This window comes from Aotus nancymaae, unplaced genomic scaffold (assembly GCF_030222135.1).
Source record: "Aotus nancymaae isolate 86718 unplaced genomic scaffold, 86718_ANA_hifiasm-v0.15.2.pri h1tg000019l, whole genome shotgun sequence".
Taxonomy (NCBI): domain Eukaryota; kingdom Metazoa; phylum Chordata; class Mammalia; order Primates; family Aotidae; genus Aotus; species Aotus nancymaae.
The window spans coordinates 723,389-740,946 of NW_026988431.1; the positions used below are offsets into that span (position 1 = coordinate 723,389).

Consider the following 17,558-nt stretch of genomic DNA (forward strand, 5'->3'; position numbering starts at 1 on the left):
TCAACAGCCTGGTAAATTGAGACTTAGCTTCAGTAGCATTAATTATTTAAAAATCATTTATGCACATGAGTCACAAACTGTCAGACTAAATGTCAACTGACATTTCTTGCCTAAATTATACTATATGTATATATATATTTAATCTTAAAATGATCAAGAGCATAAAAATTGGGGGTACAGTACAAAGAACTAACAAAGACATTCTCCTGCATAACAACAAAATACTCATCAAAATCAAGAAATTATGGCTGGGCACAGTGGCTCACGCCTGTAATCCCAACACTTTGGGAGGCCAAGGCGGGCGGATCATGAGGTCAAGAGATTGAGACCAGCCTGGCCAACATGGTCAAACCCCATTTCTACTAAAAATATAAAAATTAGCTGGGTGTGGTGGTGCATGCCTGTAATCCCAGCTACTCGGGAGGCTGAGGCACGAGAATTGCTTGAATCCAGGAGGTGGAGGTTTCAGTAAGCTGACATTGTGCCACTGCACTCTGACCTGGTGACAGAGCAAGACTCCATCTCAAAAAGAAAGAAAGAAAAGAAATTACCCAGCTGAGTGGTGGCTTATGCTTGTAATCCCAGCACTTTGGGAGGCCAAGGCAGGCGGATCATGAGGTCAGGAGATCGAGACCATGCTGGCCAACATGGTGAAACCTCATCTCTACTAAAAATACAAAAATTAGCTGGGTGTGGTGGCACATGCCTGTAATTCCAGCTACTCGGGAGGCTGAGGCAGGAGAATACCTTGAACCAGGGAGTCGGAGGTTGCAGTGAGCCCAGATCATCCCACTGTACTCCAGCCTGGCGACAGAGCAAGACTCCATCTCAAAAAGAAAAAGGAAAAGAAATTTGCCAGTGCCAGTAGTCCCAGCTACTCAGGAGGCTGAGCCGAAGAATCTTTTGAGGCTTGGAGTTCAAGGCTTCAGTACACTATGATGATGCTTGTGAATAGTCCTGCACTAAAGCCTGGACAAAAAAATGAGACTCTGTCTCTAAAAATATAATAATTACCAAAAAAATTTTTTTCTTTTCTGCCCCCCAAACCACAGAATTTTTTAAAAAGTTTTTTAAATCAGGAAATTATCACTGGTATATTAATAACCACCTATTCCTTAAACCCCATTAGAATTTTGCCAATTGTCCCAGTATTATCTTTTTTCCAATTTTTTTTTTTTTTTTTTTGCTGTGTTAAAATACACATAAAATTCACTATCTTAAGCATTTTATATATACAGTTTGGTTGTATTAAGTACATTCATACTGTTGCATAGCCATCATGACCATTCATCTCACATAACTCTTTTCAGATTGTAAAACTGAAACTCTATACCCATTAAATAATAACTCCCCAGTTCCACCCTGACTCCAGCCCCTGGCAACTACCATTCTCCTGTCTGTCTCTCTGATTTTTGTCTGCTTTTAAGTACACTGTATAAGTGGAATCATACATTACTCATCTTTTTGTGACTGGCTTATTTCATTTAGCATAATGTCCTCAAGGTTGATTAGTGTTGCAGCATTTGACAGAATTTCCTTCCTTTGTAAGGCTGAATAATATTCCATTGTGTGTACATGTCACCTTTGCTTATCCATTCATTCATCGATGGACACTTGGATTGCTTCCAAGTTTTGGCTGTTATGAATAATGTTGCTATAAACATTAGTGTGCAAATACCTCTTTGATACCCTGTTTTCAGGTTTTTTTGTTGTTGTTTTTTGTTTTTTTTTTTTAATGAAGAAGAGAGATTTTTTCTTACAGTTCTGAATGCTGGGAAGTCTTCCAGCCTCAGATGGAAGATAGAGGGGTGACATCTGGCCAGGGTCTTTGTGTTTCATCCTCCCATGGCAGAAAGAAGAGGAGGAGGGAAGAGAGAGAGAGAGAGAGAGAGAGAGATTGAGAGAGAGATTGAGAGAGAGGTGGGGGTGGGTGGTGGGGGAGAGAGAGATTTGGAAAAGAGGGCTGAACCCATCCTTTTATCAGGAACCCACTTCTGAGACAACTAATCCACTCCTATTAATGTAATGGCATTAATTCATTCCATGGGGGCTCTGCCCATTACCTCTTAAAGGTCTCATCTCTCAATACTTGCTTTGGGGATTAAGTTTCCAATGCATGAGCTGTGTGGGACACATTCATACAATAGCAAACTCTATTCATAAGATTCATATCTTGTGGAGTCAGATTTGGTATTCTGTGTCTTCCTAGGAATTTTTCCATTTCATTTAAATTATCTAATTTGTTGGCATTCAATTGTTCATAGTGTTTCTTTTAAATAATTTTTATTTCTACAAGGTTTATAGTAAAATCTTGACTTTTGTTTCTGATTCTAGTAATTTGAGTCTTTGGGGGGCTTTGTCAATCTAGCTAAACCTTTGCCATTTTGTTAATCTTTTCAGAGAACCAGCTTTTGATTTCATAATTTTTTTTTTCTCTATTGCTTTTCTATTCTCTATTTCATTTACTTCTGCTCTAAGCTTTCCTTCTCTCTGGCTTCTTTGGACTGTTATTATCAATTATTGAGAGTGTTGTATGAATATACCACATTATGACTATATATTGGTGACATTTTCTTAAGAATTTTAATTTTCAGCAGGGCATGGTGGCTCATGCCTGTAATCCCAGCACTTTGGGAGGCGGAGGTAGGTGGATCACGAGGTCAAGTGATCGAGACCATCCTGGCCAACATGGTGAAACTCTGTCTTTACTAAAAACACAAAAATGAGCTGGGCATGGTGGTGTGCACCTGTAGTCCCAGCTACTAGGGAAGCTGAGGCAGGAGGATTGCTTGAACCTGGGAGGTGAAGGTTGCAGTGAGCCAAGATCGCACCACTGCATTCCAGCCTGGCATCAGAGCAAGACTCTGTCTGGAAAAAAAAAAATTTTTTTAATTTTTGTTAAAATTTGCCTCATATATTTTGGGTATATGTGAAGTATATACAAGTTCAGAGTTATCATATATTTCAAGTTAATTGTTCCTTTGTTGTTGTCTAATATGCTTTCTTTCTTTCTTTCTTTCTTTCCTTCTTTCTTTCTTTCTTTTCTTTTTTTTTTTTTTTTTTTTTGAGATGGAGTTTTGCTCTTGCTGCCCAGGCTGGAGTGCAATAGCACAATCTTGGCTCATCGCAACCTCCGCTTCCTGTGTTCAAGTGATTCTCCTGCCTCAGCCTCCCAAGAAAATGAAATTTTCATTTGGCAAAATTTCATATTTCCAAATGAAATAGAGAATAGAAAAGCAATAGAGAAAAAATTATGGTCAGGCTGGTCTCTAACTCCTGACCTCAGGTGATCTGCCTGCCTTAGCCTTTTAAAGTGCTGGGATTATAGGCATGAGCTATTGCACCTGGACTAATATACTTTATTTCTAAAAAACTGTTTTGGCCAGGCGAGGTGGCTCACACCAGTAATCTCAGCCCTTTGGGAGGCTGAGGCAGTAGTAAGAACACTTGAGCTCAGGAGTTTGAGGCCAGCCTAGGCAACATGACAAACTCCTGTCTCCACTAAAAATACAAAAATTAGCCAGGCATGGTGGCAGGTGCTTGTAATCCCAGCTACACGGGAGACTGAGGTGGGAAAATTACTTGAACCCCAGGAGGTGGAGGTTGCAGGAGCTGAGATTGCACCTCTGCACTCCAGCCTGGGTGACATTGTGAGACTGTCTCAAAAAAAAAAAGCCAGGTATGGTGGTGGGTACCTGTAGTCCTAGCTACTCAGGAGGCTGAGGATCACCTGAGCCCAGGAGGTGAAGGCTTTGGTGAGCCATGATCATACCACTGCATTCCAGCCTGGGTGACAGAGTGAGACTTAGTTGCAAAAAAATAAATAAAGTGGAAAATCCCCAAAACCACTGTCCTACTTTTAGAAAATCCAAGATAGCTTTGGGAAGGGAATTTCTGTAGTCTCACTGACCATTTAAGGAACTAGAAAGCTTCTCAGGGAGAATTGTGGGGTTATCGCGTACTGCTGAGCTATATTTGGAAAACTCTTTTCACAGCATTTCCATGGAAATCAAAGAGACACAGACCCAGATGTTTGGGTTAAAACCAGACAAAGGAAAAAAAAAAAAAGTCATGTACAAGAGGCAAGACCTCTTTTTTTAAAAAAAAAATCTTTTTTGAGACAGGGTTTCACCATGTTGGCCAGGCTGGTCTTGAACTCCTGACCTCAAGTGAACCGCCCACCTTGGTCTCCCAAAGTGCTGGGATTACAGAAGTGAGCCACCGCACCCCACCATTTTTCATTCTTTTTGCTTTTTTTATTTTAAAAAAATATTTTTTAAAGACCTCTTTTCTAAATGGTCCATATTTATTAGTACTCTGATCAGAAAAATCCAAAGGCTACCATATTGGAGGTTTTCTAGAATTCTAGGCTGTCTGCTAGACTGTAGGCTTCAAAGCCTCGGCTTGTCATGCTGGGCCAGGTTTGTACGGCAGATAGACCTACAGCTGGACCAGCAAAGATGCTGAGGGAGGAAGCCTGTCCTCCTACCTGATGCTTTGTGGGTGAGAGATACTGATACAGACAGTGGAAAGAAGAGCTGGATATCTTTCTCATCAGGAGGATCCTACAGTTCTATCACTTGGGATATGTCATAGGCATCAGAGTACAAAGCAGGAACTGAGGCTACCAGCTTCTCCCACTGAGTATCTTGCATTTGGAAATCACTTGTGGAACTCTCAGTGAAGGTAGGGTTCCATGCCCAATTGGAAGGGCCTAAGGGCTGAGGTGGAAGGGAGCTGTAGAAATCTGAAACCATAGGAGAAAAAGCGTAAGAAATGATAGATGTTCTCAGGAAAGTGGGCACATCCTTCTTGGATAGAAGGATCTTGCTTGGTAGCGTTGCTGATTGTTGCTGCTGCTGCTTTTTCTGTTTGAATCGCCGGTTCCTGAACCAAACCTTTACTGTTGACTCCGGTAGGTCGAGTTTCAAAGCTAGTTTCTCCTGACAATTTCTCAGGAAATGTCAGAACATGTTCTTGCTAAACAGAGCTTTTAGCTCTTCATACTGTTCACGGGTGAATGAAGTACGTTCTTGATGCCTTCTCCATGTTGCTGTCCTGAATCGCCTTAGACTAACCATTTTCAGTCCTGCTTGCTGTGTCTCTCTCTGGAAATGCAGTTTCCTTAGCGCATCCTCATCTGTTTTCAGTTTTGATGGCTAAATACCCAGAAGTAGAATTGCTGGATCATATTGTAGTTCTGTTTTTAATTTATTTAAGACACTGTATTGTTTTTCACGGCAGCTGTACCATTTTACATTCCTGTCAACAGTGCAGAAGGGTTTCAGTTTCCCCATATCCTCCCTCACCAATACTAGTTATTTCATTGTCATTGTTGTTGTTTTAGTAGCCATCTGTATGGATGTGTGGTGATATCTCATTGTAGTTTTGATTTGCATTTCCCTAATGATTAGTGATGTTTACCATCTTTTCATGTGCTTATTGGCCATTTGATTATCATCTTTGGAAAAATGTCTATTCTACTTTTTTGCCCATTTTTGAATCAGTTTGTTTATTTTTATTATCGTTGGCAGAGTTCTCTGTATATTCTGGATATTATAACCTTGTCGGATATATGATTTGCAAATATTTTCTTCCATTCTGTGGGTTGAAATTTTACTCTGTTGATACTGTCTTTTGAGACACAAAATATTTTAATTTTCATTAATTTGTCTATTTTTGTTGTTGTTGTTCCCTGTGCCTTTGGGATCATATCCAAGAAATTGTTGCTAAATCCAATATTGTGACACTTTTGCCCTATTTTTATTCTAATAATCTATAGTTGTAATTCTTCCATTTAGGTATTTGATACATTTTAAGTTAATTTTTGTATGTGCTGTAAGGCAAGATTCAGCTTCATTCTTTTGCTCATTGATAATCCAGTTTTCCCACCATCGTTTGTTAAAAAGACTGTCTTTCACTGTTGAATGGTCTTGGCACCATTGTCAACAATCATTTGACCATATATTTATTTTGGAACTGTATATTCTATTCTGTTTTATGTGTTTGTCTTTATGCCATTAACATGCTGTTTTGATTATTGTAGCTCTGTAGTAAGTTTTTTTTTGTCTTTTCTTGTTTCGTTGGTTGGTTGGTTGGTCTTTTGTTGTTGTTGTTGTTGTTGTTGTTGTTGTTGTTGTTTTGAGACAGATTCTCACTCTGTTGCCAGGCTGGAGTGCAGTGGCATGATCTCGGCTCACTGTAGCCTCTGCCTCCTGGGTTCAAGCGATTCTCCTGCCTCAGCCTCCTGAGTAGCTGGGACTACAGGCACATACCACCACGCCCAGCTAATTTTATGTACTTTTAATAGAGATGGGGTTTCACCACGTTGGCCAGGATCATCTCTATCTTTTGGCCTTGTGATCCGCCTGCCTTAGCCTCCCAAAGTGCTGGGATTACAGGCCTGAGCCACCATACCCAGCCGGCTCTGTAGTAAGTTTTGAAATCAGGAAGAAGTATGAGTCCTCTAGCTTTGTTTTTTTTTGTTTGTTTGTTTTTTTCCCCCAAGACTGTTGTGGCAATTTGCTGTTACTTAAGATTTCTTATTAATTTTAGGGTAATTTTTCTATTTCTGTAAAAAGTGTCATTGGGATTTTGATAGAGATTGCACTGAATCTGTAGATCTCTTTGGATAATATTGATATCTCAACATTATTGTCTTCCAATCCATGAAGGTGGGATGTGCTTCTATTTATGTATATCTTTTATTTCTTTCAGCAGTGTTTTCTGGTCTTCATTGTGCAAGTCTTTCACCTCAGTTAAGTTAATTTTGATGTACAGTCATGCAGCATTTAACATTTCAGTCAATGTCAGACTGCATTTCTGACAGTGGTCCCATAAGATTAAAATGGAGCTAAAACATTCCTATTACCTAGTTATATCATAGCTGTCATACCACAATAGTGCAGTGCATTACACTTTTGTGATAATGCTGGTGTAAACAAACCTACTGCGCTGCCAACTGTATAAACGTATAGCACAATATAGTATCGTGCATACAATAATGCGTGATACGTAATACTTGATATCCATAACAAACAACTGTGTTACTGGTTTGTTTATTTATTTATGTATTTATTTTTGAGGCAGGGTTTTACTGTTGCCTAGGCTGGAATGCAGTGGCATGATCTTGGTTCATTGCAGCCTCACCTTCCTGGGCTGAAGCTATTCCTCTACCTTAGCCTCCTGAGTAGCTGGGATAACAGGTGCACACCACCATGCCCAGGTAATTTTTTTTGTAAAGTTGGGGTTTTGTAATATTGTCCAGGCTAGTTTAAAACTCCTGGGTGCAAGCAATCTGCCTGCTTTAGCCTCCCGAAATGCTGGGATTACAGGCATGCGCCACCACGCACAGCCTGGTTTTGATATTTACTATACTATAATTTTCATCACTATTTTAGAGTATACTCACACTTTAAAAAAAAGTTAACTGTAAAACAGCCTCAGTCAGGTCCTTTAGGAGGTATTCCACAAGAAGGCATTGTTATCCTAGGAGATGACAGCCCTATACATGTTATTACCCCTGAAGATCTTTCAGTGGGACAAGATATGGAGATGGAAGACAGTGAAGTTGAACTTGAAACTGTATAGGCCTAGACTAATATATGTGTTTGTGTCTTAGGTTTTAACAAAAAAGTTTTAAAATTTTTAAAAACTTTTGATAGAAAATGGCTCCTAGAATAAGAATATAAAGAAAAAGCCATGCACAGTGACTCATGTCTGTAATCCCAGCACTTTAGGAAGCCAAGGTGAAAGGATCTCTTGAGGCCAGGAATTTGAGACCAGCCTGGGTAACATAGGAAGACCTATCTCTACAAAAAATATTTTAAAAAAATTTTTAGCCAGGCCTGCTGGCACACATCTTTGGTCTCAGCTACTTGGGAGGCTGAGGTAGAAGGATCACTTGAGGACCAAGAGGTAGAGTGAGCTGCTGTTGCACCACTGCACTCCAGCCTGGGCAACAAACCAAGACCCTGTCTGAAAACAAACAAATAAACAAACAAAAAACACAATGTAAAGAAAATATTTCCTTACAGTTGTACAGTGTGTTTGTGTTGTAAGCAGAGTGTTATTACAGAAGAGTCAAAAGATTTTTAAAAATTTGTTTGTGACCAGGCACGGTGGCTCCCACCTGTAATTCCAGCACTTTGGGAGGCTGAGACAGGTGGATCACGAGGTAAGGAGTTCAAGACCAGCCTGGCTAAGATGGTGAAACCCCATCTCTACTAAAAATACAAAAAAATTAGCCAGGCATGGTGGCAGGCACCTATAATCCCAGCCACTCGGGAGGCTGAGGCAGAGAATTGCTTGAACCTGGGAGGTGGAGGTTGCAAAGAGCTGAAATCACGCCACTGCATTCCAGCCTGGGAGACGGAGCGAGACTTCATCTCAAAAAAAAAATAATTTGTTTGTAAAATAAAAATCTTATAGTAAACTAAAATTAATTTATCAATGAAGAAAGAAAAGTTTTTTTGTAAATGTAGTATGGCCTAAGTGTACAGTGTTTATAAAGTCTACAGTAATATCCTAGGCTTTCAGTTTCACTCACCACTCACTAATTTACCCAGAGCAACTTCCGGTCCTGCAAGTTCCATTCATGTAAATGCTCTATACAAGTGTACCATTTTTTCTCTTTTATATTGTATTTTTACTGTACCTTTTCTATGTTTAGATAGACAAATACTTATTATATTACAGTTGCCTACAGTATTCAGTACATTAATATGCTTTACAGGTTTGTAGTCTAGGAGCAATAGGCTATCCATATAGCTTAGGTATATAGTAGGCTATACCATCTAGGGTTTGTGTGCATATACTCTGTGAAGTTCGCACAGTAAGGAAATGATCTAACAACACATTTTTCGAAACTTATTCAGGTCATTAAGCAACACGTGACTGTATTTTATTCCCATTGATGCTACTGAAGTAGAATTATTTGTGTAAGTTCCTTTTTAGATTGTTCATTGTTAGTGTATAGAAATGCAAACGATTTGGGGGGTTGATTTTGTGTCCTACGACTTTGCTGAATCCATTTATTAGTTCTAATTTTTGTGTGTGCAGTCTTTAGTTTTCTAAATATAAGATTGTATTATCTGTGAACAGAGATAATTTTGCTTCTTCCTTTCCATTTTAGATGCCTTTTTTTTTTCTTTTTATTGCCTGATTGCTCTGGCTACAACTTTCAATACTATGTAGAATAGAAATGGCAAATGTGGGCATTGTTACCTTATTCCTGATCTTAGAAGAAAGTGTGTTTACTGTGGGTTTTTCATACATCACTTTTATTATTTTGGAGTAGTTTCCTTTGATTCCTAGCTTGTTGAGTGTTTTTATTATGAAAGGATATTGAATTTTATAAAATGCTTTTTCTTTAGTCATGGAAATGATTATGTGTTGGGTGTTCTTCCTTCATTCTGTTAATGTGGTATATTACATTGATCAGGTTTTATATGTTGAGCCATCCTTGCATTTAGGAATAAATCCCATTTGGTCATAATGTATAATCCTTTTAATATATCACTGAATTTGGTTTGCTAGTATTTTGTTGAGGTTTTTTGCATCAGTGTTCATAAGGGATATTGGTCAGTAGTTTTCTTTTCTTTAGTATCTTTGGCTTTGTATCGGGGTAATGCTAGCCTCATAGAATGAGTTAGGGAGTGTTCCCTCCTCTTCAATATTTCAGAAAAATTCAAGAAGGGTTGATACTAATTCTTCTTTAAATGTTTGGTAGAATTCAGCAGTGAAGCCATCAGGTCCTGGACTTTTCTTTGTCAGGAGATTTTTTATTACTAATTCAGTCTCCTTAATAATACAAAGATTGGGCCAGGCATGGTGGCTCATTCCTGTAATCCCAGCCCTTTTGGAGGCCAAGGTGGGTGGATCACCTGAGGTCAGAAGTTCAAGACCAACCTAACCAACATAGAGAAACCCCGTCTCTGCTAAAAATACAAAATTAGCCAGGTGTGGTAGCGGGTGCCTATAATCCCAGCTACTCGGGAGACTGAGGCAGAAGAATCGCTTGAACCCAGGAGGCAGAGGTTGTGGTGAGCCAAGATCATGCCGTTGCACTGCATCCTGGGCAACGAGAGTGAAACTCTGTCTCAAAAAAAAAAAAAATAAATGTATGTGTGTGTATGTATATATAGTGTATGTATGTATGTATGTGTGTGTGTGTGTGTGTATATATATATATATATATAAAAGATTGGCTGGGCATGGTGGCTTACACCTGTAATCTCAGCACTTTGGGAGTCCAAGGCAGGCAGATCACAAGGTCAAGAGATCAAGATCATCCTGGCCAACATTGTGAAACCCCATCTCTACTAAAAATACAAAACCCAGCTGGGCGTGTAATGTCCCTGCTTTTATTTCTGATTTCAGTAATTTTTATTTTCTCTCTTTTTGTCTTACTCCATCTAGCTCTAGGGTCCCTAGCCCCAGGCTTTGGACCAGTACCACTCTGTGGCCTGTTAGGGACCAGGCTACACAGCTGGAGGTCAGCAGTGGGCTAGTGAGCATTACCGCCTGAGCTCTACTTCCTGTCAGATCAGCAGCAGCATGAGATTCTCATAGCACAAACCTCTTGTGAACCAAGCATGGGAGGGATCTAGGTTGCACGCTCCTTATGAGATTCTAATGCCTGATGATCTGAGATGAAACTGTTTTATCTCAAAACCATTCCCTGTCCATTCTGGTCATGGAAAAATTGTCTTCCACAAAGCCAGTCCCAGTGCCAATGAGGTTGGGGACTGCTGATCTAGCTGACGTTTTGTCAACTTGTTTTATCTTCTTGAAGAACCAACATTTGGTTTCATTGATTTTTTTTCTGTTTTTCTGTTTTGTTGCTCTCTGCTCTGATCTTTATTATTTTCCTCATTCTGCTAGCTTTAGGTTTAGTTTGTTGTTCTTTTCGAGTTGTAAAGTTAGGTTGCTGATTTGAAATATTTCTCATTTATTTATTTTAACTCTTATTTTAGGTTTGGGGGCACATGGGAAGCTTTGTTACCTACGTAAACACATGTTATACATATTATTTCATTACCCAAGTATTAAGCCCAGTACCCAATAGTTATCTTTTCTGCTCCTCTCCTCTTCCTGTCCTCCCACCCTCACCCCCTCAAGTAGACCCCAGTGTCTGTTTCCTTCTTTGTGTTCATAAGTTCTTATCGTTTAGCTCCTCCCAATTATAAGTGAGAACTTGTGGTGTTTGGTTTTCTGTTCCTACATTAGTTTACTAAGGATAATAGCTTCTAGTACCATCCATGCCCTCTAAAAAGACATGATCTCATTCTTTTTTATGGCTTTATAGTATTCCATGGTATATATGTACCACATTTTCTTTATCCAGTTCATCATTGATGGACATTTAGGTTGATTCCATATCTTTGCTATTGTGAATAGTGCTGCAGTGAACATTCACGTGCATGTGTCTTTATGGTAGAATGATATATATTCCTTTGAGTATATACCCAGTGGATGGGATTGCTGGATTGAATGGTAGTTCTTCTTTTAGCTCTTTGAGGAATTGCCATACTGCTTTCCACAATGGTTGAACTAATTTACACTCCCACTAACAGTGTTTAAGTGTTCTCTTTTCTCCACAACCTCACCAACATCTGTTATTTTTTTCTCTTTCTCATGATAGTGAATAACAACATCTGTTATTTTTTGACTTTTAAAGAACAGCCATTCTGACTGGTATGAGATGATACCTCATTGTGGTTTTGATTTGCATTCCTGTAATCATCAGAGATATGGAGCTTTTTTTCATATGGTGTTGGCCACTTTTGAGAAGTGTCAGTTCATGTCCTTTGCCCACTTTTTAATGGGGTTGTTTTTTCTCCTGTGAATTTGTTTAAGTTGCTGGGTATTAGACCTTTGTCAGAGAGGCATTTTTACAAATATTGTCTCCCATTCTTTAGGTTGTCTGTTTACTCTGTTGGCACTTCCTTTTGCTGTGTAGAGCTCTTAAGTTTAATTAGATCCCATTTGTCTATTTTTGCTTTTGTTGTGATTGGTTTGGTATCTTTGTCATGAAATCTTTGGTCATTCCTATGTTCAGGATGGTATTGCCTAGATTGTCTTCCAGGGTTTTTATAGTTCTGGATTTTACATTTATGTCTTTAATCCATCTTGAGTTGATTTTCGTATATGGTGTAAGGAAGGGGTTCAGCTTCAATCTTCTGCATATGGCTAACTAGTTATCCAAGCACCATTTATTGAGTAGGGAGTCTTTTCCCCATTGCTTTTTTTTTTGTCATCTTTATAGAAGATCAAATGGTCATAGATGTGCGGTCTTATTTCTAGGCTCTCTTTTCTGTTCATTGGTCTGTGTGTCTGTTTTTGACAAGTACCATGCTGTTTTGGTTACTGTAGCCATGTAACATAGTTTGAAATCAGGTAACGTGATGCCTCCAGCTTTGTTCTTTTTGCATAGTATTGTCTTGGCTATTTGGGCTCTCTTTTGGTTCTATATGAATTTTTAAATAGGTTTTTCAAGTTCTGTGAAGAATGTCATTGGTAATTTGATAAAAATAGCATTGAATGTGTAAATTGCTTCGGGCAATATAGTCATTTTAATGATATTGATTCTTCCTGTCCATGAGCTGGTATGTTTTTCCATTTGTTTGTGTCTTCTCTGATTTCTTTGAGCAGTGTTTTGTAATTCTCATTGTAGACATCTTTCACTTCTCTGATTAGCTATGTTCCTAGGCATTTTATTCTTTTTATAGTAGTTGTGAATGGGATTGCCTTTCTAATTTGGCTCTTGGTTTGGCTGTTGTTAGTGTATAGGAGTGCTAGTGATTTTCGTACATTGATTTTATATCCTGAACTTTGCTGAAGTTGTTTATCAGTTTGAGAAGCTTTTGGGCCGAGACTGTAAAGTTTTCTAAATATAAAATGATGCCATCTGCAAACAGAGATAGTTTGACTTTCTCTCTTCAGTTTGGATGCCCTTTTTTTTTTTTTTTTTTTTTTTGAGATGGAGTCTCACTCTGTCATCAGGCTGGACTGCAGTGGCTCAATCTCAGCTCACTGCAACCTCTGACTCTCAAGCAGTTCTCCTGCCTCAGCTTCCCGAGTATCTGGGCCTATAGGCACGCACCACCACACCTGGCTAATTTTTATATTTTTAGTAGAGGTGGGTTTCACCATGTTGGCCAGGCTGGTCTCGAACTCCTGACCTCAAGTGATCCACCGACCTCAGCATCCCAAAGTGCTGGGATTATAGGCATGAGCCACTGCGCCTGACCCGGATGCGCTTTATTTCTTTCTCTTACCTGATTATTCTGACTAGGACTTCCAGTACTATGTTTAATAGAAGTTGTGAGAGAGGACATCCTTGTCTTGTGTCAGTTTTCAAGGGGCATACCTTCACCTTTTGCCCGTTCCGAATAATGTTGGCTGTTGTGGGTTTGTCTTATATGGATGGCTCTTATTATTTTGAGGTATGTTCCTTCGATACCTAGTTTTTTGAGAGTTTTTAACATGAAGCAGTGTTGAATTTTATCAAGTCTTTTTTTGTGTCTATTGAGATAATCAAGTGGTTTTTGTCTTTGGTTCTGTTTATGTGATGAATCACATTTATTGATTCATGTATGTTGACCCAACCTTGCATCAGAGGATAAAGCCTACATGATCATGGTGGATTAGCTTTTTGATGTTCTGCTGGATTCAGTTTGCCAGGATTTTCTTGAGGATCTTGCATTGGTGTTCATCAAGGATATTGGTCTGACATTGTTGTTGTTGTTTGTTGTGTTTTTTGTTTTTTTGCTTGATTTGGTTTGGTTTTGAGACAGTCTTGCTCTGTGACCCAGGCTGAAGGGCAGTGGTGCAGTCTTGGCTCACTGCAGCCTCCACCTCCTGGGTTCAAGCAATTCTTCTGCCTCAGTCTCCCGAATAGCTGGTATTATAGGTGCATGCCACCATGCCTGGCTAATTTTTTGTATTTTTAGTAGAGATGGGATTTCACCATGTTGGCCAGGCTGGTCTCAAACTCCTGACCTCAGATGATCTGCCTGCCTCACCCTCTCAAGGTGCTGGGATTATAGGTGTAAGCCACCATGCCTAGCCTCTGCCAGATTTTGGTATCATTCTTTGATGCTGGCCTCATAAAATGAATTGTGAAGGAGTCTTTCCTCCTCAGTTTTTTGGAATAGTTTCTGTAGGAATGCTACCAGCTTTTATTTGTACATCTGGTAGAATTCACCTGTGAATTCATCAGATCTTAGGCTTTTTTTGGTTTTTTTGGTAGGCTATTAGTGATTCAATTTTGGAGCTTGTTATTGGTCTGTTCAGGGAATCAGTTTCTTCTTGTATCAGTTTTGGGAGAATGTATGTGTCCAGGAATTTATCTGTCTCTTCTAGGTTTTCTAGTTTGTGTGCATAGAGGTGTTCATCGTAGTTTGTGATGGTTTTTATTTTTTGTACAGTCAGTAGTAACATTCCCGTTATCATTTCTAATTGTGTTTATTTGTGTCTTCTCTCCTTTCTTCCTTATTAGTCTAGCTAGTGGACTATTTTATTAATTTAAAAAAAAAAAAAACTCAACTCCTGGATTCATTGATCTTTTGAATGATGTTTTGTGTCTCAATTTCTTTCATTTCAACTCTGGTTTTTATTTCTCATCTTCTGCTAACTGTTGGGGTTAATTTGTTCTTCCTTCTCTAATTCTTTCAGTTATGAAGTTAGATTGTTGTTTTGAAATCTGACTTCTTTTTTTTTTCTCTTTTTGAGATGGAGTCTTGTTCTGTTGCCCAAGCTGGAGTGCAGTGGTGTGATCTTGGCTCACAGCAACCTCTGCCTCCCAAATTCAAGCAATTCTGCCTCAGCCTCCTGAGTAGCTGGGATTACAGGCATGTACCACCGTGCCCAGCTAATTTTTGTATTTTTTGTAGAGACAGGGTTTCACCATGTTGGCCAGACTGGTCTCAAACTCCTGACCCCAAATGATCCACCCACCTGGGCCTCCAAAGTGCTGGGATTTTACATTCGTGAGCCACTGCAAGATCTGGACTTTTTGATGTTGGCATTTACTGCTATGAATTTACCTCTTAATACTGCTGTAACTGTATCTCAGAGATTCTAGTATCTTGTATTTTTGTTCTCACTGTTTTCTAAAAACTTGATTTCTGCCTTAATTTCATTATTTACCCAAAAGTCATTCAGGGACATGTTGTTTAATTTCATATAGTTGCATGGTTTGAGCAATTCTCATAGTCTTGACTTCTGTTTTTATTGCACTGTGGTCCAAGATTGTGTTTGATATGATTTTGGTTATTTTACGTTTGTTGAGGATTATTTTATATCCAATTATGTGGGCAGTTTTAGAGTATGTGCCATGTGATGATGAGAACATATATTCTGTTGGTTTGGGGTGGAGAGTTCTGTAAAGGCCCATCAGATCCATTTGGTCCAATGTGGAGTTGAGTTCTTGAATATCTTTGTTAATTTTCTGCCTTAATGATGTCTGATACTATCAGTGGAGTGTTGAAGTCTTCAGCTGTTACTGTGTGGGCATCTATGTCTCTTTGTAGATCTCTGAGAACTTGCTTTATGAATCTGTGTACTCCTGTGTTAGGTGCATATATATTTAGGATAGTAAGATCTCTTTGTTGAATTGAACCCTTTTTCATTATGTAATGTCCTTCTTTGTCTTTTTCGATCTTTGTTGGTTTGAAATCTCTTCTGTCTGAAATTAGGATTGCAACCCCTGCTTTTTTCTGTTTTACATTTTGCTTGGTAGATTTTCCTCCATACCTTTATTTTGAGTCTCTGAGTATTATGACATCTGAGATGGTTCTCTTGAAGACAGCATACCATTGGGTCTTGCTTTTTTATCCAGCTTGCCACTCTGTGCCTTTTAAGTGGGGACATTTCATGTTTACATTCAAAGGTAGTATTGGTATGTGTGGATTTGATCCTGTCATTGTGCTGTTATCATGCTGGTTATCATGTTGGCCTGTTTGTGTGGTTGCTTTACAGTGACACTGGTCTGTGTGTTTAAGTGTGTTGTTGTATTAGCTGGTATGGTCTGTCTATATTAAGTGCGCCTTTCAAGATCTCTTGTAAGGCAGGACTGGTAGTAATGGATTCCCTCAACATTTGCTTATCTGAAAAGGATCTTATTTCTCCTTCACTTAGGAAGCTTAGTTTGGCTAAGCTTAGTTTGGATATGAAATTCTTGACTGAAGATTTTTTTTTTCCTTTAAGAATGTTGAAGAAAAAAAAAAAGAATGTTGAATATAGGCCCCAATCTCTTCTGGCTTGTAGGATTTCAGCCAAGAGGTCCACTGTTTGCCTAATGGGGTTCCCTTTGTAGGTGACCTGCCCTTTCTCTCTAGTTGCCTTTAACATTCTTTCTTTCATTTCAATCTTGGAAAATCTGACAAATATGTGTCTTGGGTATGATCTTCTTGCATAGGATCTTGCAGGAATTCTCTTTCTGAATTTGACTGTTGGCCTCTCTAGCAAGGTTGGGGAGGTTTTAATGGATGAGATCCTGAAATATGTTTTCCAAGTTGTTTCCTTTCTTCCCCTCCCTTTCAGGGATGCCAGTGATTCATAGATTTGGCCTCTTTACATAATCCTGTACTTCTCAGAGGTTTTGTTCATTCCTTTTTATTTTATTTTATTTTTTTCCTTTATTTTTGCCTGACTGTCTTATTTCAGAGAACCAGTCTTCAAGTTCAGAGATTCTTTCTTCAGCTTGGCTTATTCTTCTGTTATTATTTTCATACTGGCTAATTCATCCTTGAGCTCCTGTATCACTTTATTGTGATTCTGATTTTCCTTATTTGGGTTTTGCCATCCTCCCGAATCTCAGTGATCTTTGTTTCTGTTCATATTCTGAATTCTATTTTTGTCATTCCAGCCAGTTCAGCTTGGTTGAGAACTCTTGCTGAAGAACTGGTGAGGTCATTTGGAGGACATACGACTCTGGCCATTTGAGTTACTGAAGATCTTGCGTTGGTTCTTTCTCATCTCTGCATGTGGGTGTTTCTTTAACTGCATTGTAGCTTGAGTACAGTCAAATAGACTTCTTTTTGGATATTTTCACCAGACTGAAGCGTTATACAGGGTCTTTATTTGAAGCTGACTTTTTGTCTCTGGTTTCAGGTAGGGGTATATTAGTCCATTCTCATGCTGCTAATAAAGACATGCCTGAGACTGGGTAATTTATAAAGGAAAGAGATTTAATCGACTCACAGTTCTGCATGGCTGGGCAGGCCTCAGGAAACTTACAATCATGGTGAAAGAGGAGGCAACAAGTTCCTCCTTACATGGTGGCAGGAGACAGATGAATGAGTGAAGGGACTGGGTGGAAAGCCCCTTATAAAACTATCAGATCTCATGAGAACTCAGTATCACAAGAACAGCAAGAGGGTAACTGCCCCCATGATTCAATTACCTCCCACCAGGTCTTTCCCATGACATGTGGGAATTATGGGAACTACAACTCAAGATGAGATTTGGATGGGTACACAGCCAAACCATAGCAGTTAGTGAAGTATTTTTGGTGTTAAAGCTTTGGGGTGTAATCCAGCAGGTGGCACTTT

At 39.1% G+C, this 17,558-nt stretch overlaps 1 protein-coding gene and 1 pseudogene across 50 annotated transcripts in view; one reads left to right on the forward strand and one right to left on the reverse strand.

Moving 5' to 3' along the window:
- Nucleotides 1–17,558, forward strand: part of CLASP2 (cytoplasmic linker associated protein 2) — a 239,241-nt gene that overhangs the window by 188,514 nt on the left and 33,169 nt on the right. The window lies entirely within an intron of this gene.
- On the reverse strand, nt 4,322–5,081 carry LOC105705594 (arginine-fifty homeobox-like; annotated as a pseudogene).